The sequence below is a fragment of the Dermacentor variabilis genome, chromosome 2, assembly GCF_050947875.1.
Source record: "Dermacentor variabilis isolate Ectoservices chromosome 2, ASM5094787v1, whole genome shotgun sequence".
NCBI classification, from domain to species: Eukaryota; Metazoa; Arthropoda; class Arachnida; order Ixodida; family Ixodidae; genus Dermacentor; species Dermacentor variabilis.
Genome location: NC_134569.1, coordinates 44,429,395 through 44,451,965, shown reverse-complemented (window position 1 = coordinate 44,451,965; position 22,571 = coordinate 44,429,395). Strand labels below are relative to the sequence as shown.

At 47.4% G+C, this 22,571-nt stretch overlaps 1 protein-coding gene across 6 annotated transcripts in view; it reads right to left on the bottom strand.

Annotated features, from left to right (window-relative positions):
- The window catches only part of SNF4Agamma (SNF4/AMP-activated protein kinase gamma subunit), a 420,535-nt gene that overhangs the window by 278,948 nt on the left and 119,016 nt on the right, over positions 1-22,571 (bottom strand). The window contains exon 1 of one of the 6 annotated variants that reach the window (XM_075680303.1): positions 4,407-4,478. The exons of the other annotated variants lie outside the window; for them this stretch is intronic. The gene's annotated coding sequence lies outside the window, so the exon portion shown is untranslated. Of the gene's footprint in view, positions 1-4,406; positions 4,479-22,571 lie in introns of those variants that run through there. 6 annotated transcript variants of the gene reach the window in all.

Here is a 22,571-nt window from a genome sequence, read left to right as displayed (position 1 = left end):
CTCAACATTTCTTCACATCTCTTAAATTGGATTCGCGTTTATCTTTCCAAGCGTACGCAATTCGTAGTAGTCGCTAATTGTTCTTCCAGTATCCTTCCTGTCACTTCTGGTCTTCCCCAGGGTGGTGTTCTTGGACCATTATTATTTAACATATATATTAATGACATTGTAGACACTGTTACTGAGCACGTACAAATAAAACTATCTGCTGATGACTGTCTCCTCTTTAATGAAATCACATGCCAACAAGATAAAGCTACTCTAACCTTCAAGACATACTAGCTTGGTGAGCACGCTGGCAAATGCAGCTTAACACTGATAAAACAGTATTTTTGAAGATCACTAGAAAAATTAATAAATTGTCGTTTACCTATAGCCTAACATCCAAACCTCTTACGGAGATGAATGAATATAAGTATCTCGGCGTTACAATAGCCACTAACCTTAGTTGGAACTCACACATCTCTCATCTTCGCGACTCAGCTTTTAAAAAGCTTTGCTACCTCAGGCATAAATTAAAACACGCTCCTTCTGAAACCCGTCTTATCGCCTACACCTCTGTTGTCCATCCTAAACTCGAGTACGCAGCTATTGTATGGGATCCCTATACTAAAGCTATAACATCGATGCGCTAGAAATGATACAACGTAAAGCAGTAAAGTTCATCTTCTTTAAATATCGCTCAAGTGATTTCCCAAGTCAGTTAATGGCTGAACGCAATATTCAGTCTTTGCAACTAAGAAGAAAAATTCCCACGCTTAAATTTCTCTTCTTAGTAACAATAAACTATCTCTTTCTCCCGAACCTTATATAACACCCCTTACTGTCCGCCAAACAAGACATCGCCACGCTGCCTCATTAACGCCTTATAATGACAGAACCAACGTCTTCATGTACTCCTTTTTCCCTCGCACAAAAACGGAATGTAACAGCCTACCTTATAGCAAACTTGCCAGCACTGACTCAATAGCGTCTATTACTATCTAATATTAGTGCTTGTTGTTAAGAAATATTGTTTCAATTTGTATCGTTATGCAATATTTATTGATTTACGCATTGTATAATAATATTGAATTACACATTCCTCTTTTTCTCTATTACATTTCCAGTGCTTCGAAATTGTACTTATGAAACAGTGATTCAATTTGTATTTGCCACTCTCTATGCATTATTTAGGTGCCTTACTCATCATGCATTCCTACTTTCTATTATATTTTTCCGGAGCTGTTTCTACTCTTTCGTCAATCTATTGTGTTTTCTTTTTGTATGTACCTTTCCCCTCCTGCCTGGGCCTTCTAAGGCCTGCAGTATTAATTAATTAATAGCTAAACTTCTCAAATATCATAATTAGACGAAAAGTGTCAATGAGAAAATTGTAGAGCAACATGGAAAGCTCCCGATACAGCTTTCTGTTGCCCAATACTGACTACATAAAGGTGTTTTTCCGAGCGTGAAAGAAGCCAGCGAATACACACGCACGGTGCCTCAAAATTATCTAATTAAGCAGAATGCAAAAAAAAATTATTCCAGTATCTCCAAGCGACGGCAAACAACAATACATTGGTTCTGTCCAGCTACGTGGCATTCGCTATTTTTTTTTTAACTCTGGCTAAAATTAGCTGGGACACCCTGTATATGAGCGAGGTTTCATCGTCGCATACGCAATATACAGGAGAGCAGGAAATTGCCGTGAAGAGGGGGGGGGAGGGGGAGGGCCGTGCATTGCATGCCTGAACAGCTCCTGTCTGCGAGCGTCGTTCGGAAAGACGTAGTCAATAAGTTATCGACACTACGTCAGGACACCACAGGGCCTATGAGAGACGCCGTATGATGGAGTACTTCTATAGTAAACTACATGCGGCTCCCATAACGTAAAAAAAGAAAATTATAACAAAGCGGAAAGCACCTGCGTCAAAACCACCCGATCCGTTGGACGTCGCGTCGGAAAGGTATACAGCCGATCGATTTCGGCTTCTCGAACCTGTCAGAAAACTAATGAAAGTTTGTCGGAAACTTTATCGGTATACGCGTTTGTCGGCGCGAGTAGCTGTGTGCGACGGATACGCGACGTGAGGTTATTAGGCGCACATGTTTCGCCACTCGAGTAGTGATGGAATCTTTTCGCATGCCGCACGCATCGGAATGCGGCTGGGAATCGAACGAGCGGCGTCGCCCGCTGCGTTTTCACGCAGTGCCACGTCATCCGCATCGAAGTGCGTCGTTCCAGCAGAAGCAGTGCAAGTAGTTAGGCCTCTTCCCGAACATCGAGCAGCCAAGCAAAAAACGAAAAGAAGGTTCGCGAATCACAATTACCGCCTTCACGCGTTGCCTCGCGCGTGTAATAGCATCGTGCGAGACACTGTCGTTGTTGATGGCGAAATCCCGTGGTGTAACCTTCATCGTGCGCGCGCCGCCAATTCCCACGGGCATTCGAGGGCGCAACGCGACGTATGCGCTCTGTCTTTGTAGGAACGACTACCAACACGGCCCCCCACGCACCCATACGTAGAAACACCACGGCGCGAACGTCCGCGAAAGCTGCGCAGCAATATGTGATTTCGGCGGAGTTGAAACGCTGCGTCGCTCGTGGCAACGGAACAAGCGAACGCCGATATACTGCACAAAGCGGCAGCGAAAAAAAAAAAACGCAATAAGAAAGAAAGACGCACAATGCGCGACGAAACGAAGCAGGCCACCCAGCCCCGGAATGAAGACACGGGTCATCGCGCTCCACGCGCTGCGGGTCTCGACGATGCGCCGCCGAGCGTGAGCACCAGCTTGTCCTGGCAGTCGGCGCCGTTGCAGTGCGTGTGTGACACAAAACACACACACACACACACACACACACACACACACACACACACACACACAAACACACACACACACACACACACACACACACACACACACACACACACACACACACACACACACACACACACACGGCTCCTGCACCGACTGCACCGACTGCACGAGGGTCCGCGCGACTGCGGAAATCGCGTTCAGCGCTAAAGAAGAGAAGAAGAAAAAAAAATGCGTGTTTATCGAAGCACTTATGCCTGGCTCGGCAGGCTCGAAGTCGATTTGAATGCAGCCATCTAGGTCGCACCTGCGACCCGCGCACGTGGATCGACTCGGCACATTGGCCTTGCACTGCGCCCATATATTTGAAAAAGAAGTGAAATGTTAACGTACCTTTCTTTTTCTTTTTTTTTTCTTTTGTGGTACACGTGCACTGAGAAGCTTCAGTTTCTTACGTGAGCATTCCCACAGGCCACGTTTCGCGAAAGCTTTGCGCGAAAACGAGCGCGAGTTGCATCTGTCAGAGGCACGATACAAACACGCTCCCCAGTGGCGCGAAGCGACTTCCTCAGGAAAGCTACAAAAGTGCATTAGAAATAAATAAATAAATAAATAAATAGATAAATAAATAAATAAATAAATAAATAAAGGAAGAAAGAAAGAAAGAAAATCTACACTGTAAGAAAAGTTTACACCCTGTCGAGTGTATATTTGCCGCACAACAATAATCGTCACCTGTCTTGCCCGCATTTCCTTCCTTGAAAACGCTGCGCTCGTTACTTTCCTGTCGGGAATGCTTTGTCATGCTGATAACGCGCATGCCGTTCATTACTGGAAAGTACCGGTCTCGCCGCGTTAAAGAAAGGAAATGCGGAGAAGACAGATGACGAGTATTGTTGTGTGGCAAATATACACCCCAAAGGGTGCAACTGTTTTTAATTAGAGCCATGCACAAAAGTGCGCAGTAATGTCCAGATTTTTCAGATCTGATTCGAGCGCACCAAACTGTTTCGCTTTTCAGCGTTTCCTCAATAAGTACACTCTCTCTCTCTCTCTCTCTCTCTGTATCAACCACACATCTACTAACTAAAGTTTAACACCTATAGCGTTATTACCTCTACCTAATCAGAGTTACCAACTAAACCTTACCTAGAGCCAAGCCAGAGTTAAACTACAGAGTTTAACTTATAGTTAATGTTGTAGATTAAGACCACCTCAATGTTGCTCGCTAGACTCACCATACCGACTAAAGTTTTACCGAGACACATACTTAAGCGCTCGTCCTATTGCGGTTGTATGTTCTCATATCCCCTGCCCTTCGTTTACCACCACCTTTACGATGTCGGCAGCCGTTCACCTTTCGCCCCGTCACGCGTACACAACGCTTTTGTTTCACACAAGGAAGGGGGGGGGGAGGTTACGCGTGTACCGGTCTGCTGTCTGTCCCCAGGAAACGTATACACTCTGCACCGAGCTCCACGACGACTCAGCGAAGCTTATCGCGACCACGTTAGCTATACATCCCGGTCTTTGCTACACAGATCAAAAGTGCGGATATGAAGGTCGAAAGACGAAGACAAAGTGTAGTTTGTGGAAAAACTCACGCGGCAGGAGCCGACATCAGAGGCGCCCTCCCATCCTTTCGGACGAAAGCGAGAACCGACAGCATATACGCGTATACGCACGCAAGTATCCAGCCAGGTATAGCGAGTTCTTACGGCAGGCGCGTCATATTATCAAACAATGGTCAGGGGGTGAGTGCAAGTGAAAAAAAAAAAAAGGCACTAATTTCCTCGCAAGAACTGCGTGCGCCGCCGGGCACCTGTGTATACGTTCGACCGATACGCCAAATCACGGACCGTTGACGAGCACATATAATCAGCCGCATACGTCTTATCTGTTTGGTTCCCTTCGTTCCGATTGCTTTGTCCGACGGCCGGAGTATATGGGCTACATATTCACAACGAGTGCTGTACAGGCAAAGAAAAAAAAGAGAGAGAGATACAGCCCTAGCTTACACAAGGCGTCCACGGAATTGACTTTCCATCGGCGTTTCGTTGCCTCCAATGGACTTTCTGATAAGACGCAACTGAATACCATGCATGACGCTCGCAATGTATTCAGACAGCGCTCTGAGCGTTTGCTTCCCGTGTTCAGCAGGACGCACGGTTCTTAACGCAAAAAAAAAAAAAACGGAGAAGCGACTCAATTGCACGCAAAAGGGGGAATTCGCAGTTAATGCAGTAATTCGCAGTTAAAGGGATTCGCAGTTAATTGAAGGACGGCCAATATCAACGAATATGCTCAAAGTTCTTATATTTACCCCGTCGGTGATATAGTCAACGTAAATCTGAATGAGAAAAAAAGTGGAAAGGAAAGAAAAGAAACAGGAATGCAAAAGTAAAAAGAACAGCACTAATTTTAACATTTTGCGCCCTTAACGAGAGCGACGCGGACATTTGTCACGAATGTCCGCGAACTCCCGGCATTGCAAAAGATGCCTCCCGTACATTATAGATTGCGATTTCCTGGCTCGTTTGATGTTGAAAGGTCCGCTGTCGCAAAATTTTCTTTTTCCTTGCGATGTTGTCGGTCAAAGAAAGAAAGAAAGAAAGAAAGAAAGAAAGGAAGAAATCCTAATACGCACTGAAAACAACACTAAACAGAGGCCATACATATGACACGGAGGAAGCACAAAAAACGTGGACGACGCAAAATGTGCTCAAAAGTAGGACGCGGTGCGACCTACAGATTCTACATAAACAACACAAATAAAAACGCACGCAGAACGAATGCGACCGAAACAAAAGAATGCGGAAAGTAAAAACAGAAAACAACCGAACATAAAAATGAGCGACGCGCCGCTTTTCGTAAACAAGAGCGAGCGACGAAAGGCGCGCGCATCGCTTCGCTCTCCGTAAACAACACCTGCATTCAAAGCGGGCTGGCCCGCGCTGCTGTAGCCGTTGAATGGAAATAACGCGACAGGCGAAAGCGACGCTCGTTTTCCAATGCGGCATGCAGAGGGTACCTATACATGCAATAGTGTTGTCTGAGCTCGAGTGCGCGACCATCGACACAATGGCGATCAATGGGGACCACCTGCAGAGCAAGCGTGCGGACTTCGACAAAGGCTTTGATGCATCGGCGAACGACGCGATTTCATGACGCGCGCAATACGCAAAGCTCCGCGCTCTTTGGGGCTGAACTCGGCGCGATAACGAAGGGAACGCAAATATGTAGAGAAAAGCCAGGATTTTTCAGGGTTATATTTAGCAATTTTTTTTATTGTAATCACGCAGTACAGTGGTAGTCAGTACTGATGTGTTTGAACGTCTTTCTTCTCCCGTTGAGTTGCACGAATTATAAATTTACAATGTATAGCCGATTAATGATCAAACTTACACAATTTGATCCCAAGGCACTGCAGACTCAATTGAACCAAATTTAAAAGTTTATGATGACGGTTCTCTGTGCGCTTGCCATCGAGATCGATCATCATAATTAGAGAGTATTTACATTTCGGTTTAGTGTACAATAATTCAAGTCGCAATGCCCTTTCTTTTTTCCCCTTCGGAAAAGAACTAAGTCACGGTCTTCACACGCTCGAAGAGCATGCAAAAGTTAATTACTGGCTGCAAGCATTACGCGAAAACGAAAACGGTAATTACGACATCGCCGACTTCGGAGTGCGTCACGTCGACAGCGCGGTCAAACACAATAGTACCTTCAGCGCAGCTGTCGTTGGTAACAATACTCCGCGCGCCGGAATTAAATGTCCGCGGTAACCGCATTTCAAAGTCGGTGTTTCTTTCTTTTTTTTTTCCCCCACGATTCCACCGGAGAGAACTGGAAGATACTAGTTCCCCTCAGGAGCAATCGCAGTGTTCGAAAATCGCTAGGCGCGAATGTGCTCCGTCGGTAACGAGAGCCCGAAAAGCGCGTCCCCGTCTGTGTGTCGACAGCAGCTTTACAGGCTCTGCGGGAAATCGTGTCTCGTTTAAAACGTTAAACCCAAAGTCGCCGGTGCCATGTGGGCGCACGTGAACACAGTACGAGATTTTTTTCCTGCGTTTCAACTACGGTCCCCCCCCCCCCATTTCGCCCTTCTGGCTTTCAAAAAAATAAAAAATAATAAGCAGCGAAGGAAAAAAAGAAATTGTCGAGGCGTTGGAGCTGCATGCAAGTGCTCCCGCCGATCCAAACAAGCCAAACAAATGCGAGGTAAAGAAGTAAAGGTAGAAACAGTGACCCCGGAATATGCTGCATATCCTTCAAAAGTTTACTTTGACATACCATAGGAAAGCTAGATAGTACGTTTGTCTAACTAAATATTGTTCGCAAAGAGTCTGTGGACTTATTTAGCTTTTTGTTCACTGTGACCTGTAACCTTCGGATGCATGCGCAGGCCATCACAGAGCAATGGAAACAGTCTTATGTGCTGACGACTTTTTTGTCAGTAAACAGTATGCAGACGTCGTAACCAAAACGGAGTAGTCTACAATAAAGCGAACCAGTCTATTAAAAAAATCCTGTCGGCAATCTACAGACAGTCAATACACTCATTATTATAAGAGTTACAGATCGCAGACTAAATTGCGCGGGTGACCTACATTTTTGAAGGCAGACAGAATGGCGGACAACTCCAGTCTTTCGGGCTCCAGTTACGGTCGGGAGGACTCAAGTGACGGAGTTACTTACAAGATAAACGAAAAGGGCGTAGCAGCGAGAAAATGATGCAATAAAGAAATAGCGACCGCTGCAACGTCAGCGTATGGAGGATAGTCGCGAGTTGTCGCAAAGTGTTACGTTTACGCGTGCATGTACGGACTGATAACAGTGACGACGAGCCGCTAGAGCTTGCGGAAAGGAGTCGTTCGTGAAGTATAATATATTATTCCCGCACGGTGCAGAGCCTGTGGGAATGCCGTATGATGTGTACGCACGCGTGAGTGGGGCGATCGTAGCAGCGAAGCTTTATTTACGATGATCCAAACCGCCAAAAGAAATCGGTGTGACAATTGTTTAGCTGTACCGGGTGTTTCAGCGAGCACTTTCAAATTTATTTAAAGGTTGCCCGTTATAGACAGCTGGTCTACTCGAACAGGCGGACATTACTTGCAAAAAAGAAACTGAAATGCATAATAGACTAATTTGCAAGATACACTAATTACGTTTCTAATTAATTGCCTTATGACCCATATTACAATTTACAAACTCTAGCCGCGGAGTTCGCAAGGCGAATTCTTGGAACGAATTCTCAGGACGACACCAGTTTCGAGATATTAATTCCCGAGCTTTGCGGAGAAATGCGTTGGCGTTCCGGTTACTTTTGTGCTTGAATGCATAAAACGACGTTCTGTTAAGAAAGTAACTGGAACGCCAATTCATTTCTCTGCAACGCTCGGAAATTAATATCTCCAAACTGGTGTCATTCTGATAATTCTTTCCGAGTGCATCCATCGCCTTGTGAACACCTTTTGCTTGTTATTATCAGATAGCTTTTCTTTTTTTCATAATCTAGCAGCTTCGTTTAGAATTGACATGATCACGTCTAAAAGAAGTGTAATTAATAAATACTCATTTAAATATAGGTAGTGCCGACCACTAACTGAACCGGAAGCAAGCACTTAATATGTTATCATTGCGAACCTTGGCCAATACCCCCCCCCCCCCCTCGTGGGTACGTGTCATATGTCGAAAACAACAACAACAAAAAACAACGGCGCTTGTAACAGGCCAGTCGTTTCAAAAATCGCTAAAGTGTTATCCCTGCCTTCACCATCCACAACGCTCGTCAGCCCACTAGGCTAAACAATTGAAGCTGCGAAAAATAACGCAGCGATACACGGCTTCACAGGAGAATCTAAAGAAGACATAGCACGACGAAAGGGGGAAGAGAAAAGCCGACCGCCGACAAGTTTACTCTGCAGCGGGGCTTAATAAAGGCGGTAAGAGCTATAGCGTATCCTATTACTTGTACGAGTCGGCCGCAATCCTGCGGACAGCAAGAGGCTGGCAAGACATCGCAGAATAATGAAGACTATTTGCAGAAGATAAGGCGCACTATGTCACACTAAACTATACAAGAGTGAGTACGCCCGTCTGGGCCCACCATAAACAAAGCACTTGAACGGGCTGGCGCAAACAAACAAAAAAAAAAACAGAAAGCGCACGAATGGTCCGTCTCGATCCCGAGCGCCGCCGCCTTTAGGGCTGTAGCAGTCGTTAAAGAGGACAAGGTCAACCGGCGTCCCCCGCTGCATCTGCATGCCCACGGCACGCGCTCGTTAAGGGGGAACCGCTCGCGGAAAACAATGAAAGCAGGCGACAGCGTCGCTCTCGGCGCGAAGGTAGCCACGCGGCCGACGAGTGTCGCCGATATATACATGTGCGAACAATGGTCGCCGCGACAGGGGTCCCCGCCATTACCTCGTTCGTGCATTCGTTCTGGTTGCGTTCACTAACGAGTGCGACTAAGCCTCGCTTGCAAGACGAAGGTTTACGACACGGCAACGAAGACCCGGACGCCGTCGTAGAAGGATTGCGAGGGTTAACAAGCGGCGCATCTGACACCCAAGGAAGACTCAAATGCGAAGTCACGCTTTCAAACAACGGGCTAGAGGCCGCTAATTCTGCAAGAGCAAAGACGCTTCTTAATTTTCATTTCTTCCAATTTTTTCTTTCTTTCTTTAGCTAATTCGTTTTGAGCCGGTGGGAATTTTCCCCCATGTCACATGCTGTGGATAGGCTAAAGGACTGCCGAAACATTTGTGAGCGCGGTTTTGCAAATCTCGCATGTGCAGGAAAAAGGCCTGTGGAATGCAAACTGCCGGTGCGGCAAATATACCGCCCGTTTCGCGTGGTAAGCTTCATCATGCAACTCGGCACGTGCGACGTCACAGGCGAGAACCAATGGCGGTCGACTTCGTCGGCCTCTCCGTGTGTATGGCTTTCATGCGCACGAGATCACTGTTCGCGCCCAACCGGAGCGAACACTCGAATCGCACTGGCGGTACGAAAACTCTCGCAGACATTGGGTTCCGCTTTGAGCCGAATGGACGACTGAGCGGTCACAGAAGAAATGCTGGCACCGTGGACTCGACATTCATCAGCGCTGCGGGCCCAAGAGTACTGCTGCACATTTTTTTAAAGACGACTCAGCTCTTCTACACGCTGAACGCGGTTGCGTGTTCTTCCTTTCCTTCTCCATTTACCTTTACTGAGCACTTCCCGCTCCCCCAGTGTGCGGGCAAGCTGCCACCTGATTCACCTCCCTGGCTTTCCTGTAAAGCAGCACTCAGAGGCTGTGTCACACGCAAGTCAACTTGGAGTCGTCGTTACGCCCTTGTCCTGTCGTCGTCAATGCATCTTCGCTATCGTGGTCATCCTGTCGACGTCGGTATCGAGCTGTGAACTCCTTCGTTAAAGACTCCTTCTTTCTCGTATGCAATTCCAAAACAAAGCGTGAAGGTTGGACCGACCAATCAACGCGATGGGCGCAATTACTACAGCCCGTTCCATAGTGAAATAGAGTTGAACGTAAGAAGGAACGCACACAATGCTTCTATAGGAAGAGCGGTGCCCAAGGAGAGCAGATACTAAAAGAAGAGGAACTAAATGAACGAGGAAATGCGCCGCCCGTCGCATAATATAAGGCCGCGCGCGAACAATCGACGGATGAACGAACTGCGGTGCCAGACGCGTAACGTCGTCCGCAAGAGTCACGGCACCCGGGGGAGGACGGCGTTGCGAGAGATAGAGAAGTGCTCGTGCGCTACATCGCCGGTATCGCAACAACCAGTTCTAAGGACAAGACGAAGCGCACCCAAAGATAGCCGGATCTCAAGCCGCGGCGATCGAGATGGCCGAGAAAAAAGGGGTACTCGTCGAACGAACAGCGGGGATCCAATTATACGCCGATCAGGGGGCACGCCCAAAAGCCATAGAATGGGGTGCGCCGAAAAAAGCCATCACTTTCTCGTTCGTCGCACTACTTTTCTTTTCTTTTTGCGCTTCTTTGTTCTAGACAGTAACCCGTTTGCAGAACGAAATGGGGAGATTTGGGCGTCGAGCAAAATATGACAAGCGAAGAAATTAAGCCTACACTACTGGACGCCCCGAAAAGAGGAGCCGCCCTATCAGTAGCGGTGTTTTTGTTGTTGCCATGGGTAACCTTGGCCACTGGAGGTCTTGTGCAAGAGAAAATGGGACAGGACGGAGTAAGCCGACCTTCACGGTCACACGATCTACCGAGGCCGCTACACTCAAAAAGACGGACACCGCAGGGGCAACGTTACTTACAGAGATCCGGGCAGTTTACGAAGTGTAAGAACAATAAGGAAAGCTGCAATAGCCTGTTACCTACGACCGCTGCGACAACTATAGAAACTAGTCCCAATCGCGCCAAGCGCCAACCCCGGACGCTGAAGCGCCTCGCCCACCTTGAATGACAGCGGCATCCCGGATTCACAGCGAATCAACATGGAGGCGCGCGCATCTTCACGCGCTTGCGTCGCTGAGGTCCAATTACCTATAAAGCGACCCCTGTCACCCGCCACGGAACCCGCACGCACTGCACAAGTCCGACGCTGCGGCAGGAAGCAGCTCCGCGACGCCATCGTAGGAGTCCAGAACGTCGTCTCAAAGGGCGAGTCAATCAGCGTTAGCTTTCCCCAGCAATGACGTCAACAGGGCGTGGCCGTTACCGCACTTGGCGCTGTCGATTCGAGACCGGCCGAAGCACGTCGTTTTTTTTTTTTTCAAAGCACACTAGAGTATAGCGAAAACGTACATGAGTTAATGTAATTCATGCTACTCCGCATTAGAAAAAGAAAGTAAGTTTTACAGCCATTTCAATTTCGCAGTAAAGTACCGAAAGATAGAAAATAACACGCAGGTCAAACGCATCGGTTGAATCTAAAGGACTCGAAGATTGATCAAGTTTGCGCAAGGTACCAGCAGTAGCGCATGACGCGAGCACAGCCTCGCCGCATGTATGTAGCTGTTAGCTGCCTGGGTCAGGAGGAAGAAAATGATGTCTGATTCTTATCGATGGAAAAATGTTGATGAGGAGTGTATGACACCGAGAAATACGATGCGCATCTAAATACACTTAAGGCTTTAGAAGAATTATCCAATCTATTAGACTGGGAAGGCTTAACAGTGAGGATATCAACGGCAAATATCTCAACAACCTTCGGTTCGCAGATGACATTATCCTGTTCAGCAACACTGGATATGAATTCCATCAAGTGATTGAGGACCTTATTAACCGAGAAAGCGTAGGAGTAGGGTTGAAAATTAATATGCAGTATACAGAGGTAACGTTCAATAGCCTGGGACAGACACCAGAACTCTTAATCGCCAGTCAACCTCTTGAGTCTGCAGGAGTACTTACAGGAAACTACTTAACTACTACTTAGTGCTTAAGGAAACTTACAGAAGAATAAAACGGGCTGGAGTTCATGCGGCAGGCATTACGAAATCCTGATTGGGATCTTACAACTGTCGTTGAAAAGAAAAGCATACAATCATTGCATTCTACCAGTGCAAACGTATGGGGCAGAAACTTGGAGGTTAACAAAGAAGCTCGAGAACAAGGGCAGCTCAAGGAAAGATGGAACGAAAAATGTTAGGCCTAACGTTAAGAGACAGGAAGATGGAGGTTAGGATCAGAGAGCAAAAGGGGATAGCCGATAGTCCACTTGAAATTAAGAGCAAAAAAAAAAAACTTGAGCCATTCTACTCTGGGAAGGCGGATGACCAGCGAAGCTATTTAACACACGACACAGAGGTGACACAATTTTGAAGAAAGGTGAGAACTCATTGTCTTGATTGGTGGGCCATTATTATTTGGACGTGATGGTGATGCCGATTGCCTTGTGGTCGCTATCGCACACATTGCTCGGCTCGGGTACAACCTTGGACACCGTTCTAAGCCATAGTCCAATCTATCCACGACCGGTGGTGAGTGGTGGGGCTTGAGCAATTCGTGTGGTACACGGAACCAAAACACTGCAAAACAAATTGCGTGAACCACTTCTCGTGTCTGGAGACGTCGATGTTGAAATCACCAACAACGATGATGGGCGTGCTTGGTGTTGCCATCCCTAACTCATCCAAAGTGCGTTGACAGGAGCACCTCGATCTGGCTTTTGGGTGTACCCGGCGCATACACACAGTGTATATCAAGCAGAATTCCGTCCGTTGTGCGAACGGCGCACACATCCAGGGGGTGAGGCTCACCTGGCGAGGGGGGCAGGGGGGCAACGCCTCCTGCCCGCGAGTCCATACGCCGGTCACGGACGATGCCGTGGTAGGAGTCGAAGAAGGCGTCGGAGCAGGTTTCCGAAAGGCACATTACGGGTATTTGCCAAAGGAAGGCATCGCGCGCGAGATCTTCAAAATATAGGCTCAGGGAGCGAACGTTCAGCGAAACCGCTGCGAGCTAATGCGGCTATTGAAGTAGTCTCGCACCGGCAAACCGTAACAGAGTAGAATGGCTGAGGATTTTTTTCTTTTTTTGTCTAACTATAGGTGGCTTTCCCATAGCAAATGCGATTGAAGAAAATCCCATCTGCGCTTAATTCGGCTGAAGAGACGGGCTAAGGTACAAGTCGAGCTTGTCTGGTTGCAACTAACTATAGCCACAATGGGCTGCGTTTATATTTACCCCCCCCCCCCCTTTTTTTTTCCTACGTACATACTGCAGTCGCTCCCAATTTTCACAATTGATGCACTTCGCAACAATGTCGCCACGGTGGCTCGCCGGCTAATACGTGTCCCAACTGTATACCGTAAGCCCATTTACCGGACAACTTTCCGTCCACGCTCTCTCTTCTCAGAACGCTAACCTCGATGGCCACATTCGTTCTTTCACTATTCGAGTGACAGTCCGTCTATAAGGTAGCAGAAAGTGCGCCGAGAAAAAAAAAAGGAAATGAGCAATAAGGTCCCCGCTGCAGGAAATTGAGGTGGGAAAAAAATAAAAAGGAAAATGTAGAAAGAAGAATCACGAAAAGAAGGATTTAAAATATAAGAGAAATAGGTCGACAGCCGGAAAACGGAAAGACGACGACAGATTTGAGGCGTCGCGCACAAGCGCTTCACTTACTACGCGGAACCCGGTCAAATGGCTTTTCCGGTGGCCCGTAATTGAAAGCGAACACGCTTAACCATTGCAAGCAAACACCCTAGGCGAAGACGCCACAAATAAGAGGAAGAAGAAGAAAAAAAGAACCGGCGGAGACGATTGAGGATGAACAGGAAGAAAGCGATACAGTCGATCCGAGAACCACTCGGGGAAAGAAAAAGAAAAATAGTTACGGCTCATCTCCTGAAAAGGCCTCCGCACCGCAATGCATGCTCCCGGCGGGGCCGCTCACGGAACGGCTGCGCCGAGCTATTGGCGCACGACCTTTTCCTCCTCTCCCTTCGAGCTTTCTTCACTGCGCGATCAACCCCTGCCGAGAGCAAGAACGGGGAAGGCCGCGACACCCGAAAAGAGGTGTATAGCCACGTAAACACCAGAGCATCAAATGACCGCCTCTGAAGGCAGACAAACAGCCAGGTTACACCTTGCAGCAAGCCGATGGGAATACACGCACGTAACAATAACAAACGACGCCCTCGGCAGGCTTCCCGCGACACCGACGACGAGCAAGTCAGGCCAAGCCAAACCAAGCCCGCAGAGCGCTCCGTCCGGAAGACGTCTTTCTCGTCCAACCTCCGCCCGATGGAGAACCGGCAGCCAGCCATCCCCGCTCGTTCCAGTTCGACGCGACGCTTTCAGGGGGCGAGGCTCTCCGCGAAGGAGAAATGTGACGCCGGTCAGCAGGGCGCCCTATATATATTCGGGAGTGCGAGCTACAGCGTAAGCGCCCACAAGGGCATCCCCACCCCCATCGTATTTTGTGTTGTTTCGTTCTCGTGTACATTTGCTGCCACGACGCGGCACAACGTAAACAATGTACGAGATTAACGCCGCGAGGTCGACAGGACACGGCGGCCGGGCGTCGACCCATTTACCGGGGCGCCGCAATCCGCGACTGTATCGGCCAGGGACCTGAGCGCTTCGAGTGAGAAGCGATTCTCCGTGGGGGCTTTCAGACTGCAGCGCTTTGACACCGCGCGCGTAGGAAAAGAAAAAAAAAGGAAAACTACAGAAAATAGATTGCAAATTATCTCACCAATGCAAGCAAAAAAAAATTTTTCAGCGGCGAGCCGGGGCCCCAACGAGTCTCCACCGGCTAGTCCCTCAGGACCTCAATAAATGTTCATTGTCTGTCTGTCTGTCTCACTCAGCAGGCTACCGAATCTCGTTTCAAAATCGGGGTAAATTTCTTACAACCGTTCTTCTCTTTTGCCGAATTAAGAAGTGGCCGCATAGCACATCAGCAGGTAGGCGACAGTCAATGACGTCACCACTTGACGTCAGCCGCCAGTTTTATCTGCCCGCCTAAACCGACGCATCGCGGGCCACGAAATCTCGCAAGGATCCGTGTGCTGGTTCTTGAGACGTCAAACATTCGAGAAGTCTCGCAAACTTGAATACGCATACGAAATGCTGCAATTCGAAATTGTGTGACTTACAGAAACGAGAGACAATGACTATGGGGAACAGAACGAGTCGATGTTTTTTTTTTCTTTTCTTTTTAATTTTTATTTATGACCACACAAAGCCAACAAGCAGCGAAGCCAGGGGACGCACGGGGGAAGTCAACCGTTAGTTTTATAATAGAAACGTACAAATAAATAACGAACGGACAAACCCGCCGTGGTTGCTCAGTGGCTATGGTGTTGGGCTGCTGAGCACGAGGTCGCGGGATCGAATCCCGGCGACGGCGGCCGCATTTCGATGGGAGCTAAATGCGAAAACACCCGCGTACTTAGATTTAGGGGCACGTTGAAGAACCCCGGGTGGTCGAAATTTCCGGAGTCCTCCACTGCGGCGTGCCTCATAATCGGAAAGTGGTTTAGACACGCAAAACCCCATAATTTAACTTTTAATTAAACGAAAGGGCAAGTGCTGACAAGTGACATCTGCTAATTCTGCGGTAACAAAGTCAAACAAAGGCACTGAGCACTCTCACGAGTCTGTGTGAGACGCAAAATACCACGCAAATTTCCTAGCGCCAAAACTGCACTAGGAAAACTGCCTCCCGAAAAGGGCTCTCGGTGATGAAAAGCGATACGCGCTTTCCAGGCAAATATTACAAATTGAGTCTGGTGGTACCATATACACACAAACGTCGCAAATAAGAACCGTATTTGAAGCTCATTATAAAAATATTTTCACAGCAGTTAAGCCTCAGGATGGTTACGAAGAAAAAGCTGATCAGTTTATTTCCCTTATGCCACACTTACAAGATGATCGACTCAGCGTTGATGGGCCAATAACTCGAGAAGAAATTAAGTTTGCCGTCGAAACTCTGCAGAAAAACAAGACGTCTGGCCCTGATGGCCTTAGTGCTGAATTTTATATAACATTTCAGGAATTCCTGTGTCCTTTTCTTGAGCAGCTTTTCGAGGAAGCCTATAAGTATGATGAGCTTCCTCCGTCTTTCTATCAGGGCCACACAACCTTAATATCAAAGAGCAGTGATAATGAAGTAATAAATAGAGAAAACGGATATAAGCCGATATCGTTATGTAACGTCGACTACAAAATATTTGCAATAGTACTGACAAATAGGTTGCAGATAGTCATTCCTACTTTAGTAGGTGACCATCAAACATGTGGAATTCGAGGACGCTCTATACAGACAAATCTTCATATCGCACGTTCAGTCCTGGAGTGCCTATAGAGTAGTATGGATCAAGTAGGCTCTTCTCCAGATCGACCTCGCCAATGCCTTTGATAAGGTTCAGCACGATTTTTTTGTTCCAACTGCTGCGATATCTTCAGTTAGGGGATGTATTATACAATGGTATAACACTTTGTTATAAACATTGCACTACAAAGTCAATTGGCAACCGTAGCCTCTCAGATATAATGCAGGTGCAGTCGTCCGTTCGTCAAGGTTGTCCGCTCTCGTCTTTACTCTTCGCTATATACTTGGAACCACTTTGCTTAAGCTTTCTTTGCGACTCAAGCATTAAAGGATACAGGTATGCAGATGAGGAAATTAAAGTGCTAGCTTATGCAGACGGCATTGCCTTCTTTTGCGTCGATAAGCCGAGCATTACCAAGGCAATAAACGCTACCCTGCGTTTCTGTGAGACTGCAGGAGCTAGTGTAAATTTTGACTGAAGTATGGGCTTTTGGCTAGGCGTGTGGGCGCTCCTTCCCTCCGTATTCGTGAATATTCATTGGAATCAGTCTCCGTTGCGGTATCTTGGTATGCCTCTCTTTAACTTCCGAAATAGTGGACCTCATTGGGCGTCCACGATAAGTACTACTATCCGTCGAAAGGTGACAACCTGGCAGAAACGTTATCTCCCGATTTTTGCGAGAGCTAAGGCATGCAATACATTCCTCGCTTCCAAGCTTCTTTATGTTCTGCAGGTCTTGCACTGCTCACGTATCCATGTTCAGGCATTTCATATAATATTTGCATGTTTTATTTGGCGTTCATCGTGGGAAGCCATGAGAAGGAACAACCTTTTCCTTCCGCTTGAGAAATGAGGCTTGAGCCTTGTGCATTTGTTTGTGCGACAATTGGTCATGCGATTACCTTAAAAACGTCCGTCATCCATTCCTTATCGCAGTTAATCGAACACGTTTTGCTTCACGCCTCCCTTTCCTTTTTGTCACGACAAACTTTGCTCAAGCAATGCCGTTATGGGGCTTCCTAAAGGAACTTGTCGACGCTATTTCATATTTAAAAGCCACATTCACTCTAGAATATTTGTTTACCGTTGATGGAAAGTAGCTAAATGTAGCACTTATCGATAACCTTTCCCTGAACCTATGTACCGAATGGCGTACCTATCTCTATTTGGTCAAGATGTTATTTGCCGTGTCCGTAGAATGTGCATTACGCCAGCAGCGAAAACATTTTTCTTTAAGCTGCACACCTCACCCCCCTGCCAGTTAAAACGCGGCTTCAGGAAAAAGAACTGTATGCACCCTGGAATACAAATTCTAGACTTTGCAATCAACCCGAGACAATAGAACATTGTTTAATACTTTGTCGTGACGCATTTCATTTTTGGGACCCCCCCCCCATATTACAAAGAACTATCAAAAAAGACCTTCCTTTCAGATTTTCTGATATCCGGTTCCTTCCTTTCAAAAAGTCAGCCAGTAATAAACCATATGATTTGTTTATGTTATTAGGGCTTCACTCATTATGGAGAAGCCGAATGATCGACAGACATGCCGAGCCACCTCACTCGACAAGATCTATCTTCCGAGAAGATACTGCTCAAGTGCGTAGTGTGGTTGCTACCTTTGATCCCGTACCTGAATGGGTTTCGCGTCTGGACGCCTGTGTTTGTTTGCCCGTATTTTGAACTTTCATTGGACTGCGTACCATGTGTGCATTTGTTTCTCATGTATGTTCAAATGTAATGTAACAATATTGGTTTGACACTACTCATAATTCCATGCAATAAAGTAGAAAAAAACTACGCTATGACAAAGTGGTACACAGGGCGTCCAGGTTCGCAACTGTCCATTGTCGCGTGAGTTCGAATCCCAGTGATGTGGTGGGCGGAGTTTTTTTTTTTTTCTTCTTCTTCTTCTTGGCCTTACGTCAAAGATGAAGCTTAAAAATTAGGGTGAGACCTGACGACGGCATAGCGCGTGAAGCACTGGCGGACGCAGATAACTACACCGCCGCGGCGGAAACTTCAAATTTGGCGCTGCGTTTCTTTTTTTTTTTTTTTTTTTTAGGAGCCGCAGTGAAACAACCCAATAGACTTGCTTGTCCGAAGTGTCGATTTCCCGGCTCGTATAGCTCATTTCTTGGCAAGAAAAATTAAGTGAACGAGAAGAGAAACAGCTGGAGACCGCCTGCATCAGGCGCACCGAATTGCCGCTTCGTGTATTACATATACATGTACATTCTCCGTGCATTTGGCACTCCATGCGCGAGCCACAAAACGGAGGGTATACTCCCACACGTGACGCCATGGGCTGGCCTCTCCTGCACACTATCCGCGAGCTCGTTCGAGCCGGTGCCCAGATTGCCGGAATTCTGCGATCCGACGCGCCGAGGGGCGGGCGACGCAAACTCAATTACTCCCGCCAATCTCGTCGCCACGAATACCTCACGCAGGCAGCCGCGGGCGCCTCCTATTCTTCGCATCGCGCCGCTGCTTCTCTCTGTGACGCCGCCTATACCGGCATCTACGTGCACGTTAACAGCTAAGCGACGCGTTTCTCTACTGTTCCATTTCCCGCATCGAGTGAACACCGAAGAAAAAAAAAAAGAGGGGGGGGCAGAGACCAACTTCTCAGAAGCTGTCCAGGCTAAAAGCCCCTCCGTGCACATTTTCGCCTGGCGCGTGGATGGAGGGGCTCTAGTCCGGGCCGCGTCCGGCCCGTGCCTGCCACCCAAGAAACTTGGGACGCCATACCCACGGCCGTCCGCCTGACCTTCGCCAACGAACACACGAACCTTTGTGCCGGTCGCTCCTGGATTTCAGTCAGGAAACAGGCCTTTACATTCGCATATGAGTTATGTTGCAGGGCCGCACTTGACTTAATAATAAACAGGCACTCAGGCACCGCACATGCGAACACCCAACAAGAATTTACGTATTTACACATGACACATAGAAAAAGGCACAGTGGTCTACAAGTCCGTAGAAAATTTACAAACTTGATATTCGTTTTCATAAGGGAACTCTCTCTTTCTCTCAGATTAACTCCATCGGCCCTGAATTCTTTTTACGTGCATCATCTTTCTTTTTCATCGCTTTGTATGGATTTACAATCGCCTAAGAAACGCCAAAGTATATATTATATTCGGATAACGCCATCAGTACAAGATATGGCGTCACGACATATATATAGGACACCAAGGCTTAGTGGATACGAAGTATGTCGAACTTACGTATTATTCTCAGCTGTATCACATATTTAAATCTAGAAAAAACTTGCCTGATGGCAATCTGACAGTGGTTCTCGTGCGTGAGAAACCTTAACATTCCTTGGACTCGTTATATGCGGCTCATCATTGCACTTGAATGGCCTTCATGTGATCGATAGTCAGTTTGTCGGAAGTATTTTCGTTATATATGGTCAATTATTCATACACTATGCATCAAAACTACTCTCCGAGCCTGCATAAGCAAACTGTATATCGCTCATCCTCATCGTCTTCTACCTCCAACACGCACACTTCCTTCATCATTGCACTTGAATGACCTCCATCTACTTGATAGCCGCTTTGTCGGATGTAGTTTCGTCATAGATAGCTAAATCTTCGTCTACTGTGCAGCAATTACTGATCTCCATGCCTGGAAAAGCAAAGTGTATATCCTTTTCATCGTCATCGTCTTTTACCTCCAACACGCACACTTCCTATAGTGCACTATAGTGCAGCAAACATATTTGGGTCCTTAATACAGATACTTTTCGCTAAAGGAGTCCCCTTACCACTAAGCATAGCAGTTCAGGCTGACTTATCCCATGTGGAATAATAAAACAAGAAATTGGAAGTTGTCACAAGCAACAGCGCCCTCACTCTACATTCAACTCATGCAGGAGCCTTGACAACCACTAAGCCCTGGTGCCCTATATTTAGGCCACGTAAATCGTGGCATGCTGTAGGCTATGTGCAAATGAAAGGTAAAACTTCATGACATAAATCGACCCTCAAGCATATCAGAAACAACAAATAAAGTCATGATCGCTATCGAGACAGTAGGTATTGAGCGAAGTATTATCAAAAGACGTGGATACTGCTGCAGTCATCTTTCTTGCCTTCCGCCATATTGTTTTCACCCCTAAGGCTTTCCGAGGAGGACGAGAACTAAGGAGCTGTCGCCTATGCTAGCGGAGCTGTATGAAGAATAGCTCAAATTCTTTTTTTTTTTTTTGCGATTGCTAAACGTTTGCCTCACGATTAGGAAAAATTTCTCTTCGTGTCCCTTTTATAGGACACCAAACCCGAAAGCGCTAAGACTGAGATGAGCACTTGTCGGTTTGTGCTTGTCTACGCGGCATGTGGTGTCCTTTCCAGGCGTTCTTGTTGCTCTACTGTAGCGCGTTTCAATTAGAGGTGTATACAACCAACTATAGTTGGTTGTATACACCTCTAATTCTCATACTAATTAGAGGTATTCTAATTAGAGGTCATTCTAATTAGAGGTATGCACCTCTCATTCTCATTCTCAGCCCTTCTGAATTCTAATTCAGAAGGGCTCAGGTTGAGGCTATAGCCTCAACCTGAGCCCTTCTGTAGCTTCTTCTCACACGTGCACATACTGGAAGATATCGCGAGCTGCAGTTTCATCATTCGTTCACTAGTGGATGGCGTCGCGCGCAGACTCGATCCATATTCGCTGAAATTTGACACCGCTGAACTCAACAGTCACGCACGCTGTTGTGAAGATGAAAAGGCAAGGCACGACTACTTCAGTACGCACGCAAACTTGCTAAGGGGAGCAACTGTCATGAGCGGGAATGTTGGCAGCCACCGGTAGGTGGAGCGCAAGCCAACAGTTACACATTGTTACAGGAATCGAACCCGGCACCCACGCGTTTCCAGAGCAGCTAGTCGCTCTACCAACTAGAGGAATCAAACATGGTCGACGAAAATGGCAATCGCGCCGACCGACCCGAGAGTCTGTTCAAGCGGCGAGATGCGGCCAAGCTATTACGACCCCTACAACAAACTGCCCGCTTGTCCAAAATAGGTTACCATTTCAGGCCAATTGACTACGTTACGAAGAGTGATCCAGTATAAGCATGTCAGCACCTGTAGACACTCCGTGCCAAAACGATCTGTAAGATTAGCTAGTAGCGGGATCAAGCTGCCCAAAGGGGGAACTATAACCCCGTCTTTTCGACGTATACCAGTCCTACGGCTTCGCTTACGTGTGCCACGTTCCCACATTTTCTCTTGCAACTACAATGAGCACCGCTCGGACCAATGTGCCAGCCCATTTAGCGCTGCGTTGGGAATCAACACATCGTTGCCTGTGCTTCTGCCATCCGGATGCACGCATGATCCGCGCGGGCCGGAAATGCGCTAACAACGAAACGACATACGACTCCTGCGTAGAAAAAAAGAAAAGAAAGAAAAGCGTCATCTGCATAGTATACAGAGGTCAGTGTGTCACTTCCGCGGTGCTTGAGAACGACGACGCGACGGAAACCGTGCGCCCCAGCAAGTGTAACGTCAAAAAATAGCCGCTTTCCACGCGTCTCGGAGGTCGACGACGAACATTTCTTATGCTTTTTCTCACTCCTTTAGATGAATCTTTCTCGTCCAGATGAAAGTTCATCAGGATATTCGAATCTGACGCTACAACACAGCTGAACGCTCGATGTATAACCCTACGGTTTCCCGTTATACGCTTCAGCCTTCTTCCAACGAAGCCAGAAGAGGGCGACAGCCTCCGCGCATCGCACGGCACTGCCAGTCTGCCAAAGGCGTTCCGCAGCGCGTTCGCTGATGGTTCGAGCTGCGCACTGGTGCAAAGCTTCTGTGCGTTATCAGTTCTCGCCCCACGTCACCGTGACGTATCGCCAATCCAAGCTCGCGAACCTCGTTACACGATGTACAAGATAACGACTTTCATTTCGGAACGTTGCGTTCAGAGGGACCTAAGTTTCTCTCCGGATGCTGGATAGAGAGAAACAGAGAGAG